This window comes from Eurosta solidaginis, chromosome 2 (genome assembly GCF_040869045.1).
Source record: "Eurosta solidaginis isolate ZX-2024a chromosome 2, ASM4086904v1, whole genome shotgun sequence".
Taxonomy (NCBI): domain Eukaryota; kingdom Metazoa; phylum Arthropoda; class Insecta; order Diptera; family Tephritidae; genus Eurosta; species Eurosta solidaginis.
In genome coordinates this window covers 20,004,913-20,017,258 of record NC_090320.1, presented here as the reverse complement: position 1 = coordinate 20,017,258, position 12,346 = coordinate 20,004,913, and the positions used below count along the sequence as shown (strand labels likewise).

The window sequence follows — 12,346 nt, the reverse complement described above, 5'->3', positions numbered from 1 at the left end:
TAAATATAAGAGTATACGCTCATTATGAGCTTATTTCCGTTCCCAAGATGGTCGGGCTAGCACCTTAATGGTGCTGTGGTACCGGAGCGTACCGGATATGTATCCGGCAAAGGACCATCACATCGATAACACTCCCCAAACCCTTCGGGGAGCAACCTTATCGCTACAACAACAACAACAACATAAGCTTATTTCAGTTGAGGCTACGTAAGCCACTTGTCAAACAAGTAAAATCCTGAATATGTAGTCAGATAATGACTAGTTTGAAGTATTCATGTGAGCCGCATACTAAAAGTTAGAAACATAGCAACCTAAGTATGTAAGACGCAACCAATATGAATACAGCGTCTTAGACATACATAACAAATGGCCTAGAAGGTTTCATGTGGTCATACCAAATCGTTCCCGAGATGGTCGGGCTAGTACCTTTAAGGTGCTTGTTACCGGAACGTAACGGATCTGCATCCGGCAAAGTACCATCAACATCAATAACACTCTCCAAGACCATCGGGGAGTGTCCTTATCGCTATAACAAAAACAACAACAGTGTGTGCGCTGTGACCCAATCAACATTATTCTGGGAACCTAATAGTTGCCTGCTGATCAGCAAAATCCTCTGTGTTTTCACTAAAAAGAGGATTCATTTAAAGTTTCCCCTAGAGGACTAAGATGGTCTCAGGCAAACACGTTAAAGCTTGCCATGAATTGCTTAGATTCTCTCACACTCCTTAGAGATAAAAACAAGGATTTCCGTGAATGAAGACATGTCAGTCTTTATAGGTACAAAAACAATATGTCAGTGATTGTTCGCAGAATTAAATTCTATAAATAGTGAGAATGATATTTATGCATATTAAGGGCTCACAACTGACTCAAAAAATCTGAAATACACGTAGTTATGTGTACTTTTAAGTTTCATATCAGACTCATACTCAGTTCATACTCTACTTTGCATATAAGAAGCATATCTGACTTACAAATATCTGTGACTCATACCTTAACGTATCATGTACTCATGAGTATAGGTCTTGATACACTATCACTATGTTTGCTGGGCATATCTTAAGCTAGTTGAAGTGTAAGTATGCATACATATAACACAGTTTGCCACAATGTTGATTTTAATTACACCGCAAATTGCACACCTTTTCTCTAGATTTTACTTTTATCATATTTTTTCGGTTTTTTTTTTTTTTAAATCTGCTCAAGTGCAATGTAGCGAAAAAAGTGGCAAATGCCATTTGGTTGATGGGAAAAGTTTGACTGGTCATATGTCAGTCAACAAACATTTGTGCAGAGGATATGAACAGAAAAGTAAATGAATTACATACACATACTTATGTATGTATACATACGACCTACTTTACCCCGCTCGTTTTAAACACGACATTACTGTTAGTGTGTGGTGCAATTGTGGGCAGCAAAGAGGTTAATGAATTAAAAAACAATTCAAATTGAAAGTTTCATACCTGTTAAAGTGGATAATTGTGAATGAGTAAATCACTTCTATTAACATATATGTATAACTACATACATACACCTCCATTACGATGTACTCTTCTACTCCACATACTTTTTTATCAGTTTATTCAGTCACGAAGTTGAGGGTTTTCTGGTTAAGCAAATAGGTATTTGAGGTTTCTGTTTTAATTAAACACATATTAGTATTTTTCGGAATTCCTGAGTAAACGTTTCACGTATGTAAACTAAATAACTGATAAAAGGGCAAGATATGCGAGTGAAATAGTCCACACACTTACAATAGACATGAAAGTATGTAAGTAAAAGGCTAATTTTTATTCTATATAACGTATAAACTTCCTTTCAGTAATTCTTCTTTCACTTTTCGTTCTGTGTGATTTCGCCAATTATATATGTATGATAACAGACCCGGCAGACGTTGTTCTGCCCTAAATTTGGTCTATCTGCATACATTTTAATAAGCTTTTTCCGACTAACTCTGCCCTCGCCACTCTACACTTTTTCCTAATCTTTGTATGAACTCCTCCCTCCGTATTTTTCGCTGCATCTATCACAATCTTCGTATCATTCTATCTCTTTCTCAGTCTCCTCCTTCTCTCTTTTCTCTCATAAGTTTTTCTAATTCTTCTTCATATCTTATTGCCAGTCCCAGGGGGTGGTATGTATTTTGTTCAAGTCCCATTCCGATGCTCAGTGCCAGTCCTAGTCCCAATCCCTCCTCCAGTCCGTCTATGGTCTACTTCCCGAAAAAAATATATATAATACAGGCAAATTTATATACCAAATTTCAGGCAAATCGAATAGGACGTATGTAAATAGGTATGTGGGTATTATTAATTTATGTCTTTATTTCGGCTTCGCATGCATATTTATCAGTTTTGCCATAAATAAATAAATAAATAAATAAATATCTCGAGACCCTAGTCACCCAGGGGTATATCTCGAGACTAGCCTCCCAGCTGTATGAAAATTATCCTGTACTATAGCACCTATCAACAGCTTTCATTTGATATCCATATTGTGTAAACACATCCTAGGGGTACCCGGGGCCACGTTTTGGGCTATATCTCGAGACCCTAGCCTCCCAGTTATATGACAAATATCCTGTACTAAAGCACTCATCAACAGCTTTCATTTGATATCCATATTCTATAAACACATTCTATGGGTACTGAATATAAGCTCCACATTTTGGCCTATATCTAGAGACTCTGTGCGTCGATCCCGAATTTTCTTTGCTACAAACCTCACGGAGCCCGAGATTTTCCAACGAATGCAAAACCGTGGAAATCGGTTGGTACGTTCTGGAGTTATAGCGGCAGGAAATAGGTTTTTATTATTTTCTTATAATTTTTATTATTGTTTTTTTTTTCTTTTTATTTTTATTTTTGTTTTATCTTTTACTTAAATTTCTTTTTATTTTTTCTTTTATTTTTTAACAAAATTGTTTTATACTTTTTTATTTTTTATCTTCATTTTTTTTATTTTATTTTTTTATTTATTATTTTTTAATTAGTTATTTTTTTGTTATTTTTTTATTATTATTTATTTATATTTTCTTTACTAAAATTTACTCCACCTTTGTGTCAACATTCCTTTTCTTCGTTGCCAAACTCCCTCCATCTCTAATCTCTTCAAAATTTTAAAAATCTTTTTTAATTCCCTTCAATCTTTGCAGTCCATTGCGTTGTTTTTTTACGCCGTAGTCCTTTTTTATCGTTTTCCCATTTTTCATTTTGCTATTTTCCCTTTTTCTTACTTTGTTTACACATTTTGCTCCATTCCTCCTTTCCTGTTTTCTTATGAAATGTTCTTACCCCACCTTTTCTTTTACAAGGTTCATTTTCGGTTTCCCCATTCCAATTTTTTTTCTTTCTCTTTGCTTTGCTGTTACTCTTTCTAGTTTCCCCTTATATTTTGCTTATTTATTTTTTTCTTTCCCCTTTTTTCTTTAATTGTGTATATTATCTTAATTTGTATATTTCTTATACACTCTCTTTTTTTGTTGATTTTCGTTATTTTTTTCTTCTTTTTAATTAAATGAGTTTATGATTTGTTTGTAAATTATCTTACTTTTGGTCCCTTCCTTGTTGTATATACTTTTTTCATATTGTTGTTATTGTTGTTATGCATACATGTAGGTAAACTTTATTAGTGCCTTTCATTAGTTGACTCTTTTCTTTTCCCTCCTATCACTTTTTTCTTTTTCTTTTGCTCTTTCTTTCGATTATAGCTTTTCTCTCTCCATATTCTTATTCTTGCTCTCTTCGCCTTTTATATTTATTTTGTATCTTTCTCTCTTCTTTTTTCTTTTCTTATTTCCCATTATTTTCTTATCTGCTTAATCTTAATCTTCCACACCTTCCTTCTGTATTTTTCTTTCCGTTTTTATTTTTCCGATTTCCTTAACTCTTTTCGGTTAAGTTCGTTTGTGGTCTGCCTTTGTCCATCCTACTGCCTTGAGTTTCTGTGATTCTCATATCTTCATTGCTGTTTTAAACAATTTTTTTTCTTATTTTCTTCAATTCGTATTTTGTTTAAATATGTTTCATAGTTATATTCTTCTTATTTCTTTCTTCACTTCAAGTTTAACGCTCTTATTCTGTATATATTTTTTTTTCTTATCTACTCTCCGTTATGGTTGATGTTGTGATGGCTTATTTTTTTATCCTGTATTTGTTTTCTCTTTTCTTTATTTTGTTCAAATTTTTTCAAGCTTCAATTCTTACATGTTGGACTATCATTGGCAATCTCATCTTTACCTGAAGTTGAAGGCATTATACAGATTTCTGAATCTGAATATAAGCTCCCAAAATAAATGAAACAATATATCGGCAAGGCAATATCCAGACAACACATTACTCTTACAAAACCAAAGCCCATCAACCTTGAGTCTTCCATGTTCAGCCAGGATTTAGTAGAGTTAAGATTACGAATTACTGGATTCTGTGTTTCGGAAATGTGCTACTCGAGATTATGTCATGCACCCATATGTGCATGCAGTTTTACACCCACAGACCAATTGAAAACTTTAATAATTCGACATAATAGGGATGGAAACAAAATATTCTTACCTATTTACTTGGGATTAACAAATGTCCAGTGGATGTAGAGAATTCAGAAAAGATATTTCGCCTTCCATAACGATTAAAAGAAACTTAAACATGAAGATTTTTCTTATAATAAACCAGCAAATCCAGCAGACGTTCTGATTAAACTTCGGTGTATGTGTGTGACTTTGAAGAAGTTTTAAATTCTTACTCCCCCTTTGCTCTCTTCCTTTTATTCGCCCCTCCCTCTCTTTCCTCTCTCTACCACTCTCTAGCCCCTCATCCTTCTCCCTATTCCGGTCACTCTATCTATCTTCGTCTAACTCTGTATCTTTCTCAGTCTCTTTTCCATCCCCTCGCTTTTCTTTTCTCTTGTGTCCTCTATCCAATTTCCAGCAATACCCTTGCTAAAAAAGTATGTAATAAGTTTTTTAAAGTATACGCTCCATAAATTAGACGTTTTCGCATAGATCGGCCCCTAGTCCATTACCCAGAAAAGTCGTGTCCTAGTTTATGTTTAAACAGTTTTGGTTCGAAATTAACCATTTGACAAAGCTTAGCTTTGAAAGTAGGAGTCTCTGAGTTTTTACATTAAATCAACATTTAACGTGTTTATTTCATAAGATTTATGGATTTATAGTATGTATTATTATGTTGTTCTTACCTCACAGTCTGGTTATCCGCTGTTCTAGCCACTTCGATTTTAATTAAGTTAGTTGGATATATTATTGGTCAACTGAAATAAGACGAAATAGAAATTGTACTACTTACTATTTTTATGTATAGCGTTCATAGTACAGATATGTTATGCGCCTAAAAGTATGCAACAATCTGAGCAGCTGTATTTAAGTTAATTATTATTATTTGATCTCATTTACCTTAAACAATTTATCGTCGCAATTAAAGTATTATATTTACAAAGCGCACAATACAAACAGTAAAGGTCATAACAGAGAGAATGTGTAACAAAAACAACAGCACCAATAGCAATACAACTTCCGCTTTTACCTACAATCAATGAGCTGATAAATGTATCTGATATTTAACCGAAACAACAGCACAAAGTAAATGAATAAGAACAAAAAATTATTTGCTTCATTGATGAAGACCAAGCAAAGTGAGAAGTCAGCTTTAGTAAGACTTAGGATAGATAAAACATTGACCAACAACAACTACACGGGAAAAGACATTTAATGCGTAGCCTTATGATGGACATAGATAAACGTCAAGTTTGCGTGAAGGACGAATGCAAAGCTTAAAGGGTTTGAGGTGTAGAAATAGAGCCACAATTTGTCGTTTATCTTGCACTTAATTGCAAGATAATGAATTAATTAATTAATAGCTACTACATCGTCTGAATTGTGTTTGAAATTACCTACTATAGGATAATTAATGGGTTTACATATAATACAAAACGATATCCAATTGATTGAGTTGATTACGTTGCAAGAGCGGCAACGATTTAATTGAGCTGATTAACGATTATACTTGTGCTGTCTTAAAGGTATTTTAGTTTTGATATGAAATATTTGTGTGTCAAATTTTAAAGGATTAGTAGGTGTGCAGCAATGTTGCTGAGTTTCATGTTTGCATTTTGGAACGAATTTTGAGTTATTTGAATGGAATAAAGAAAAGTAGTTTTGAATTCGGAACTTAGCGGCTATGAGACATAGACAGATCATAGACAGAGAAGCCCCAGGCAGGACAATCCCAATGCAGATAGACAAAGCATTCGGCAGAACTTTTTGGATATTGAACACAATCGCCTCAGCTGATCATTACTTTGCTAATACTTGGATAGGAACTTCGGAGAGGGGCGGGGAGCGTGCGTCTGAACGTGAGGACTCCGACTTCGACCGCAATTTGGTGAATCTGAAGAGAACTCAATCTGTTCATAATCCTTTGTAAAAAATTCGTGCGCCCTATTGATCTCCACATAAGTAATATGGGCGCTCACTAAAACTAAAATCGGCATCACAAAATGCCTATGGCAAAGCGAAGTCTACAGAAACAGCTATCCAATCGGTTATCAAACTGATGGATGGCTCTGTCGAGCGCAAGGAAGTTCTTGTTGTGGTTGTAAACGTCTCCCCGAAATTTTAGGGGAGTGTTATGGATGTGAGTACTGCTTTGGCGGATTTGAATATGGTATGCTTCATTACTAGCACCTTATGGTACTAGGACGACTGCTTCATTAACAATTTCTTTTACCCCACAAATCTTCGGTTTTCTAAGCGAGGCTGCCCTGTGGCAGTGGTTTGGCAAACACTGTGAGTGTAATTCTGCCACGTATAGTTTCTGAGTGAGAATGCATCTGCTTTGCAGCTGCCGTTCGGACCCAGCAAAAAACACGTAGATCTCATCCCGCCTATTTGTGGGGAAAACTTAAAGCAGCACCACGCAAAGTGGAAGACAAGCTCTGCTTAAATCTCGGCGGAGATAGATCGCGCAAGGTATTAAACATGTTTTTCTTTCTGGGCAAAGTTATCTCTTCTGGGTCGTGGTCACAAGCCTCCACAGACCACCTTCAGGATCTTAAATGAGGGCTTTGTCAAATTTTGGTTTTCCCCGACGACTTGGGAAGCCTTGTCAGTAGAAAGTTTATAGGCACCCGCGGGAACTCATGGTTATGGTGGTAGGGATTATGTGGAACAGATGTGAATCCAAGTTCAATGAAGAACAGGTACTCGATTCAAGAAATCAGACAACCCTCATTGGGTAGTAGAGTCGACGTTGTGCTGCACTGATCCTCGGAGCGCTTAGGGAGATTAATGTTTAATCTGCAATTCTAGTCGCAATTAATGCGCTGAGACTAATCACTGGGGGTCGATAGTGACCGGCGATTGTTTGATTTCGCACGCGGTTGCATAGAAATGCTTTATGGTTTCTGTGGTAACTGTAACGCGGATTTCTTATCTCAAACCAGATCTTGCGAGGTGATTATAGTTGTCACTGCGCACCTTGGAGTTATACTTTTGAACGTGTGGACTTTGAGTCAGCTTAACAACCATTGGGCCGGCATCAACTCCTGCCAGCTGTCGTAGAACTTCTGGGCATTTGTTGTATCCAGTCATACTTCTACAGTTCTGCCGGCAGGAACTCAAGCGGTACGGCTCAATATTTTGAACAATCATAGCTGTGTTAGCTGTTTGGAATAAGACAAAGTAAGGCAAGGACAACGCGTAGATTGTTGCTGAGCTCGTCGTAGTTAGCATAAAAAAAACTAAGAGGCAGAGGTAGGTAGTGGTAAAGGTGGAAGTAGAGGGAGAGGTAGGATAGAGTAAGCAAGAAGGATAGGGAAAGTAAGAAGAAAGCGAGAACAGAAACAGAAAAGTTAGTACCAAGCAGCGCAAAACCTACCGAAAAGGGAGCGAGCTTCGAAAACACTGGCTACACTGATTACACTGATTACATGTTTATATTGCTCTCAGTATAAGCTTCTTCCCGGATCTGGAGCTTTTGTCATAAACTCGTTGAGAACTACGATAATATGTACATCAAATGAAAGTCTGCATCACAATGACCTAAATTAAAATTTCTCTTTCCTTCTAGTCAACTAGCCTAGTCGTTTCACACCTACTGTCATTTAACTATAAAAGGCTAACGATCCACTAAATTCAGAATTACTTTTGTCCTTCAATATACAATCTTGCACTCTGCTTCTCGTTAATATTCTGCAATCATTCATGCACTTACAACACAACAACAAATATACTGTCATACAGTATAGTAACTACTCAGTCACTCAAATTTCCTTGCATCCTTTATACATACCATAAGGAATAATCATATTCATATATCTACAAATGTGAGTTTGTCAGCATATTTATCCTGTTTCTACTAGTTCTGTTAGCTTGTCGATTTACAACAAAAATCTGCTGGTCATCACTATAAGTAAATTTCATGAGACAAGCGCTCGGACGCAAGCTTCGTTACATATTTATGTTGATTTTTTTATTATAATTATTATTGTTGAATGGACTTTGTGTTGTCTTCCTTAACTTGTCGAGCTTGTCTTGCTTTAGATTGAAGTGTTTTTGTATGTTTTCGGTACAATATTTTGGGTTAAGAGGTAAAGTCAATGTAGCAAGTAATTGATTAGAGAGTTGTAGGTGTGCACATTTATTCTCGGATGTACACTGGCGAACACGTAAAGAGCAGTAGAAACTTCGTTTAAATTTCTTCAACTAAATTCTTATTTTATTTTTTGATATTTTAAGAAGAAAATTTAATGAACTTTGTAACTAAAACTATGTAAACCCATCTAGAAAAAGTTTTCGGAAAAAGTTCGAAAAATTCGAGAAAATTTTACGAAAATTTCGAGGTTTTTATTTGAAGTTCTCTGAATTTTTTGACTATGCAATTTTGTAGTCCAATCAGTTTTAGTCTAACAAAAATAGATTTTTCACAATTTTCTTCCGAAGGGTGTTTTTCGTCATACAGAGTGTGAACTTGTTTTTTTTTTTTTTGTTTTTTTGTATGGAAAAAATTTAAAACATCCCTCCGAAAAAAAAAATTCAAAAATCAATGCGTGTTTGGAGGGACTTATAAATTGTACTTTGTTAGACTACAATTGTTTAAGATAAACAGACAAAAATTCTGAAAACTCTAAATAAAGATATCAAAATAATCAGCTACGAAATTTGTGGAAGTTTTTTCATAAATTTGCTAAAATAAGAAAAGAGGAATTTAAAAGACGAAATTTAGTAAAAATGTATACTGCTATTTCCGTGTTCGCAGCTGTAATGCGGCAAGGATAGTTACTTTGTTTTCGATTTGTGTTATTTCTAATGAATTTCCAGTGTTGTTACAACTGAAATGTTGTTTAATTTACAACAACCAATAATTTGGTTGTAGTAATTGGTGTAATGTACATTATTTTGGTACACTGCATATGTCGACGTATAAAATTAACAAATGTATGTAAGAAACGAGTCGTGTTAGCTGACAAGACTCAGTCTAGAATGTAAGCATAGTGTGAAAGTAGGCTTTGTCTTTAAAATTGGTATGCTGGATGGGAGAAAATTGAATGTAGAAGTGTAGGTGTAGTGTCTGGGAAGGGGGAATACAGAGTGTAGAGGTGTAGGTGTAGTGTATGGGAAGGGAGAATACAGAATGTAAGCGTGGTGTGTAGTGTACACTGTAGCGTAATGTAAGAACAATGCATGTGGTGAATTGATATGAACCAAATTAAAGTGCAAATAAAAACAAGGAAAGGATGGGGAAAAGGGAAAAAGGGGCATGTTATCAATTTGTAGTACTGATTTCTTATCGACGAGTTATCTGTTTGTAAACGAAAACTTATCGATTTGTTATTTAAAAGTTATTGATTTTATATCTAAAGGCTATCGATATGTTACCCAAAAGTTCGTGACAAATTATCGATTTGTTATCGAAAAATATGAATATTTTATCAAAAAGTTGTATCGCCTAGCTCTCGATTTCCTATCGCGAGTTTAAAAAAATCCTTAATTTAAATAGGTCAAGCAATAGCTTGAGAAATATTTGTAATTAAAGTTTTTTAATCTTTTTGTATTTATAACTTAATTTTATTTTTTTACGCATTCAAAATTAAACCATGAAAAAAAAAATCAAACAAAAATAGAAAAAATGTAAAATCTATTTAATTAAAAAACATTAAATATTTCTCGTACAAGGTCAAGCAAGAAATTAAAAGAAAAATAAAAAAAACTTTAATTAATTAGGTCAAGTAATAGTTTGAGAAATATGTTTAACTAAAGTTTTTTTTCTTTTTTTATTTGTTATTTTTATTTTCTTTTTTTTTTAAAAATTTTTTTCGTAATTTTTTTTTTTTTTTTGATTAATTTTTAATTATTTTTATTTTTTGATTTTGTTTTTATTTTTTGTTTTATTTTAACTTAAAAAAAAATATTTTAAGCTTTTTTTAATACAAAAAAATGTTTGAGCTTTTTTTTTACTATAAAAAAAAATTTGTATTTCATTATTTTATGATTGGTTGACTAAACTTTATCGAAGGTTGCAATTTGATAGAGTTTGGGGTTGTGGTCAGTATATTTATTATTCTGAAATATATTTTAATACCTCCCAAGAATGAATAATAGAGAGCAAGTGTTGATATTTAAAAACTTTTTTCACTGCCATAAAACATAGATATAATTATGCTTTAACGCTCTTTTAAATCTTAAAATTGCTATTTAATTTCTTAAGTTGCAATTATCTAATGTATATAAACAAATGGGAGAAACTTGGGAGAAAAAAATTAGTAAACACTTAAACAGCGCAAGCATACAAACAAAAGCAAAGGTACTTAACTGCTCTTTATTCAATACTTAAGTGGAAAAATGAGTTAATGGAATTAGCTCTGGCACTCTTCTGTTGGCAACTACAACATACAGCAGCGAACAAAAAAATTGCAGTGGCGATTTTTTTTAATATTGTATTTTAAGTTCTTTATTTTAATTTTCAAAATTTTATGAAAAAGCTTCTATTAATTTTGCAACTGAAACTGTGCAAAGCAGTCTCCACAATATTTTCGAAAAATTTCGAAAATTGAAAAAAAAAAATACTAAAATTTCGAATTTTTTATTTGGATTTCTCTGACAATTTTTGAGTTTGTGGTTTTGAAGATCAATCAGTTTTAGTATACAAAAGTACAAGTTAAAGTATTTTAAGTACAAGTTAAAATATTTTTAAAATTTTTTTCCGAAGAGAGATTTATACTCTCTTCATACAAAAGGCGCATAGCCTTATTTTTTAAGAAAATCTGAAACCTTCTGCGGAACAAAAAATGCGAAAAATTAATGCATATCTTTAAATTCTTATAAAATTTACTTCGTTATGCTAAAGTTGATTGGGCAACAAAACTGTGGACTAAAAAAGATTCAGAGGATTCAAAATGTAAAGATTGAAATGTTCCTAAAACTTTTTCGAATTTTTTCGAAGACGGTTTTGAGATTCTGTTGTACAGTTTTCAGTTACAAAATTAACAGACGTTTTTTCGTTAAATAGCGAAAATAAAAACTATTTTTCTGTTCGCTGTTGTATATACCCTTAACTGACTGAAGTGCAAAAACAAATATTTAATTATGCAAAAAAAAAAGAAATAAACACAAAGAAACTAAAAAGTTATAGCCAATGACTTACAAATTCCTCTCCCTCATTAAAGGCGCGTTGTATTGGAGTTGTTACTGTTTAATGCTTGAGGTCAGCAAGAAAACGGTTAATTTGCACAACGACCATCTAAAGTGATTAAATATAGTTTAGGGTTGTTTATTTATTTTTGTACTTAATTTTATTGCGTTTTAATTTTGATATTATTTTTCCTTGTTTTTTTTTTCTGCATTTAAGTGAATATTAGAATTTCAAGCATCGTTAAGCACAATTTAAATGTCATTTGTGCTATAGTGAAGATGAGCACAAATCACGAAACGAAATTAATGAAGTTGTTTGTTTGGGAATATGCGAGTGAAAAGGAAGATTGATTAATGAGTTTGAAAGAGGGAAAATGTTAAGGTTGCAGATTTTCTAATTGTAGCATCAAAATTAAACAAAAGAATTAACTTTAACAAAACAGGGTGACTAAGACAAGCTTTTCATATTACATTAGTACCTATACATACATATGTACAGTGATGGCTTTCGAAAGTGTGAGTATTGTATATTTTTGAGACTAAAATAAGACTTTGTCATGAATCATATCGAAATTGTTTAAGCACTTAATACCAAATCTCTCCGTGAGGACTACAAAACAATGTTAGACCTTTTTGGCGTTACTTCGTATTAAGTTTGGAACCATTCAGGTAACAGTATCATACAATCTCTCGACTGTTCCT

At 33.4% G+C, this 12,346-nt stretch overlaps 1 protein-coding gene across 37 annotated transcripts in view; it reads right to left on the bottom strand.

Moving 5' to 3' along the window:
* Positions 1-12,346, bottom strand: part of Lar (tyrosine-protein phosphatase Lar) — a 1,659,242-nt gene that overhangs the window by 851,643 nt on the left and 795,253 nt on the right. For all 37 annotated transcript variants that reach the window (XM_067764572.1, XM_067764575.1, XM_067764574.1 and 34 more), the window contains one exon: positions 5,197-5,268. The gene's annotated coding sequence lies outside the window, so the exon portion shown is untranslated. The remainder of the gene's footprint in view (positions 1-5,196; positions 5,269-12,346) is intronic.